We start from the raw sequence: 5877 nt of genomic DNA, 5'->3' as shown, positions 1-5877 counted from the left end.
GATGGGGTAGATATGAATTTGAGAAGTGAGGGAAAGGAAAAATCAAAGATGATCCACATGCTTCAAACTTCAGAAAGCAGATGGTGATACAATTTATTTGTTGTTGTTATAGTTAGGTGCCATTGAGTCAGTACCAACTCACAGTGATCCTAAGCACAACAGAATGAAACACTGCCCGATCCTGGGCCAACCCCATAATTGTTGTCACACTTGAGCCCATTGATGCTGTCACTGCCAATCCATTTCACTTGGGGGTCTTCTTCTTTTTCCGTGACCCTCCACCTTACCAAACATGACATCCTTCTTCAGTGATAATATGTTGGGAAAAATTGATATTGCCAAGAAATAGTACTAGAGAGGGGAATTAAGAATAGTATTATTGGCATTTTAGAAATGTGTCTAAGACATCGAAGGATGAAGACAACTTTTTATTTGGATGGTAGTTTTCAAAACTTAGAGATGTCATTTTGCAAAACATAGCATATAGGTAGAAGTAGCTTAATGAAAGTGGAAATAGCATTTAGAAGCAAGGATGGCAAGACTTTGTTTGGACATGTTGTTAGAAGGGGTCAGTCCCTGGAGAAGGACATCAAGCTTGACAAAATGGAGGATCAATAAATAAGAGAAAGACCCTTCCACAAAATGGATTGGCACAGTTGTAGCAATAACAGGCTCAAACATCACAATTGTGAGGATGATGCATGATTAGGCAATGCTTCATTTTGCTATACTAAGCATCATTATGATTTGGAACAGACTAAATGGCATCTAACAACAACAATAACTGTTAGTGCAGCTATTGTTGTTAAGTGTCAATGAGTCATTTCTGACTCACAGTGGCCCTGTATAGGGTTTCTGAGGAGTGGCTAGTGATCATATATAGGGTTTCTGAGGAGTCATTAATAGGTTTGAACTGCTAAGCTTGTGGTTAGTCGTCCACTGTGTATCCTATAGGATCACCCCTATAATCCTATCTATAATAGATGGTATAGCCTAGTATCCAAAAACTAAACCCTCTTTCCTCAAATTGATTCTGACTCATAGAAACCCTATATAAGGTTTTACAGACTGTTTATATGTTGCAGATGTTTATGGGAACACACAGCTTCATCAATCTCCTATGGAGCAGCTAGTGGGTTTGAAGCACCAACCGTGTGGTTAGCACCCCAATGTCTAATCTTTAGCAAATAATTTCAAGCAAAATAGAATCAACAAGGAAATAAATCCGATAGTTTGCATCCAGACACATTATTAAAGAATAACACCAGAAGTTTGAAACAAATCAAAAGCCAAACAATATACAATCTAAAATGTATAGTGAAAAAAATTCAAATAAATAGGAAAGTGCTAACTATACTAAAAATAATAATAAAGTTAATTTTAATAGATACAAATAAAAATTTAATAGTATGAATTACTGCAATTCATTTCAAAGCACAATGCATGCAATAACAATAAAATAATAGACTAATTGGATTTTTTTATCTTTGTTAGAACAAGTTAGAATAATTTTATCTTTGCCTATTCTCTCTTAAACCTGGGTTCCTCATTCATAAAATGTAAATAAAGTGGTCCACGCCTAATAATGATATAGTGAAAATTAAAGAAGAAGATTCTCAGTATACTACTATTAAAACAACTTAATTGTACTTATCAAATAGTTCTAAAAGCTATTATTTACAGAAATAAACATTATCAAAACTATAGAAACAACAAGGGCTCCATCCAACCAGACACCTGAAATGTTATGACTGGAAAGCAACCTTTGGAATAAAGTAAATTAAAATACATTGCTATTATAAAATATGTTTACATTCTGCCCTAATCTAGTCTTTCATCCGTGACTTATTCATCCTTTCTTGATTCTCCTTTACAAAACACATGTTCAACTTCTCAGTCTGACAGATTGATATGTTCATATAAAAGAAGGCAATAGAGCCATGATGGACCTCTAAGCCATAGTGGGAACATAATAGTTCTTCCACACAGATAATCTGTTATTGCATGCAGACAATTTAATTCCAGTTTACTTTCAGGGAAAACAGAATACAATCTTTCTCAGGGTGGAGAATGATGTGGTTATGGCTGTGAAACAGAAAATCTTTTCATTAAACAATTTATTGGCAACACTTAGTGTTGTGTACACAATCATTCTCCTTTCATTTTTTTCCAAGAGGGTCACTCATCAAAAGAAAATCGCTTAGGCATCAACTTCTCTACATTTGGGAAATGTTGTCAGGTGCTTTCAAGTTGGTTACAATTCATAGTGACCTTATGCACGACAGAATGAAACACTGTACAGTCCTTCATCATTCCCACAGCTGTTATGTTTGAGCACATTGTTACCACCACTCCTTGTGGGAGTCTTCCTCTTTTTCTCTAACCCCTCATTTTATCAAGCATGATGTCCTTCTCCAGGGACTGATCCCTCTTGGTAACATATTTAAAGTACGAGAGATTAAGTCTTGATATCATGGCTTTTAGGGAGAATTTTTGCTGTACTTCCATGACAAATTTGTTTGTTTTTCTGATACCCCATGGTACTTTCAGTATTCTTTTCCAAAACTATAATTCAAATGCATTGATTCTTCTACGTTTTTCCTTATTGATTGTCCAATTTATACATGCCTATGCTATGAACCTTAAGTTCAGCAGTTCAAAACTACCAGCTGTTCCACGGGAGAAAGATGAGGCTTTCTGCTCCCATAAAGATTTACAGCCTCAGAACTCTGTACAGGATTGCTATAAATTGTAACCCACTCCACGGCAAATGGCCACCACCACCACCATCATGATACAAATTAAAATTCCATGGCTTGGGCCAGGCACATCTTAGTCCTCAAACTGACATCGTTGCTCTTAACACTTTAAAGAGTTTTTTTGCAGCAGATTGGCTAAAGTAATATGCCATGTTCTTCTTCATATAATACAGTTTAATAGATTATTTGTGCAGCATACAGATTAAATAAATAGAGGTGGGGCTTAATGATGGATTAGGAAGAGATGTGGAGCAATGCTCTGCAGTAATAACACAGAATATCAGACGAAGCAAATTCAGGAAATGGTCCCAGAACTCTGAACTACATATAAAGGAATATTTAGAAAGTTAAAAGGTTTACAGCTATTGAAATTTGTAACAGAAGCAAGAAACGCTGTTTTCTGATCCACAGCAGCCAGACAGAGCTGGTGAAGGGTCAGAGAAGTGCTCCGACTGCAGACTTCTGAGGATCCTCAGAGATAAAGGTGTGGACATTGTTGTTGTTGTTTTTTTTCTTTTATCTGTTCTTTGGTCTCTCACTGCCTGTGCACCTCTACTCTAGTGACTACAGGGGATGCCTGAGTGAGTGGACACCCCCACACCCTTGGAGGGTTCTACTTTGCTTGCACACAGATCTGCCCAGCAAAGATTTCTAGGCCCAGAATTGCGGAAGTGGGAGGAGTCACCAGGAACTGCTTAAAATGGAACATCTCCCAGAACGGCCTAAACCAGCTGAGAAAAGGGGCGTTAAAGTCATACTCATTGTTTTGCTACAGATTTTTTTTACTTCTTTTCTTTTATGCAATTTAGACTGTAGTACCAAATCTGGTTTTGGGGGTGTTTTTGTTGTTGTTGTTGTTGTTGTTTTGGTTTGGTTTTTGGTCGCCCTTTTACCTTCAGGGAGCTCTTTCTCTCCCTACATTACCCAAGAAGAGACAGCAATTGTGGTCATATAGCCAAGCTGCAATCACACCCTATAAAATCCCATCATCCAGGCAAGAGCCAATAACAGCTGCTATATACCAGATAGACAGCCAATACCTGCTGTGGTTACTCTGAGTTTAGTAATAAGAAAAGTGAAAAAGAAAGCACGTCTCCTGATCAGATCTACCTGAAGGCAATCAGAAACCTGAATAAAATATCAACATGTTGTTATTAAGTGCCATCAAGTTGATTCTTATTTAATCATTAAAGTTGTCCAAGAAACAGCTGACCATTTTGGCACATGTCCAGAAACAGAATAGAGTAACTAACACAAATGATCTGGAGATAGACCTAGACTTCCCACTGGAAGGAGGGCAGGCCTTGGAACTGCCTGAGAAAGAATTCAGGAGAATGATACTGAAGCAAATCTGAAGTCTCCAAAAAGGGTTTGAGAAAAATTAGGAAGAAGTCAGGAAAGTGTTGCAGGAATAATCAATAAGATAGATACAGCGTTGGAAACTCTTCAAAACCTGTAAAAATAGGTCTAAATGATTAATAATAAAATACCAGAAATGGACAATACACTGAAAGGGCAAAGACGTAGAATTGATGAGATGGAAGCCAGAACCAGCAAGCTAGAAGACAAATCTCTCAATACTGCTAAGATAGAAGAGTAAGCAGAAAAAAAGGATTAAAAAATCTTTCCAGTCTTAAAGTCCTGTACACCTTATATGCATAATCCCAACCAATCATTTGGTGAGAATTAAGGAGATGTGGGATAGAAAAGTTTCATCAAGTAAATTCAAGGTTCCACAGGCAGTAACCAAGATAAATATCTCTCTCCAGCAACTGATGTACCTCTTCCTACCTATGCTGGTCTTTACCAAGCTTTGTATCTCATCCTCAACACTGCTTATTGTACTGGGCATCTTCATTTCTGGTTCTAATTGAGATCTGCTTTGAAGGCTGCCTTCTGCAGATGTTCTTTATACATTATTTTTCTATCATGGAGTCAGATGTTTTGCTGGTTATGTCTGTGGAATGATTTGTGGCCACCTACAACCCTATGTGATATAATTCCACCTTGACCTTGCCTAATTATTACTGGCACTGGTGTTGCCCGTGGACTGAAGAATGTGATGCTCATGTGCCCATTGCCCTTTCTCCTGAAGCATTTTATCTTATGTGGTCATGATACCCTCTCCCACTCTTATTGTCTACATTCAGATCTGATCCAGCTGCCCTCTGGGAACACTCATCCCAACAGCATTCTGGGGCTCTGCATTGTCATTTTCACTTATGGGCTAGGCTTTCTGCTCATTGTGGTCTCTAATGTGTTTATCTTCCACACACTGCTGGACATTACCTCTGGACAAGAATGGTGGAAGGCCTTCAACACGTGAGTGTGACATATTTATGCCGTGTTTGTACATTATGTGCCCATGTCAGTGTGGCTTTGACAAAACCACATAATTAAGTGTCCTTCACCTGATGTCCACCTACTTCTGGCCAACATCTACATTTTGGTGCCTCAAGTTCTCAACCCCATCAACTACAGTGGTAAGAGGATTAAGGCAGAGGAGATGATTCCTGCCAAGTCAGCTAGTTTCATCATCAAAAGCTTTCCAGGGAAGGAAGGAATACTGATCACCATGGCAAAGTTTAGAAAGCTTGATAACATTGAATTTTGATGAATGTGTCAAGAACATTTTCAAACATTACAGGTGGTACTCTAAATTAATACAGTAGAGCTTTTGTCTGCTACTTTAGTCTATGTATCAGTTCAAAAGATGGATGTCCTATAACCTAGAAATCCCTATTCTTAGAACTATCCTATGTTTATACTTTAATATTTGCACACAAACTTAGAGACTTGAATACATATTTTCATCCAGTAATTTTTAAAATGGATTTAACTGCCAGGGACCAGTCTCGACAATTTGTGAGAGCTCGGAGGGGGGTACGGAGTCGGTGAAACACACACACACACACAGACAGAGTCGATGGGTAGTGAGTCTTAGGCAGATGATGACTTCTCTTTATTTAGGCAGATGACTTCTCTTTACTCAAAAGTTTTTTGCTTCTTATATACTATTAGGATTTCTCTGTAGTCACGTACAATGAATTGCAATTTAACTAAGTATTACATTCTTTGTGTCCAACAAACATTCAGGTTACAACAAAAAGGAAACATC

General features: G+C 37.9%; 1 pseudogene; it reads left to right on the top strand.

Annotated features, from left to right (window-relative positions):
• The first annotated feature begins 4453 nt into the window (after positions 1-4453).
• LOC102810897 lies at positions 4454-5373 on the top strand (annotated as a pseudogene).
• Positions 5374-5877: the final 504 nt, after the last annotated feature.

Source organism: Chrysochloris asiatica, unplaced genomic scaffold, assembly GCF_000296735.1.
Source record: "Chrysochloris asiatica unplaced genomic scaffold, ChrAsi1.0 scaffold00140, whole genome shotgun sequence".
Classification (NCBI taxonomy): domain Eukaryota; kingdom Metazoa; phylum Chordata; class Mammalia; order Afrosoricida; family Chrysochloridae; genus Chrysochloris; species Chrysochloris asiatica.
Note: the sequence above shows the minus strand (reverse complement) of the source record. Positions and strands in the feature narration are given on the sequence as shown.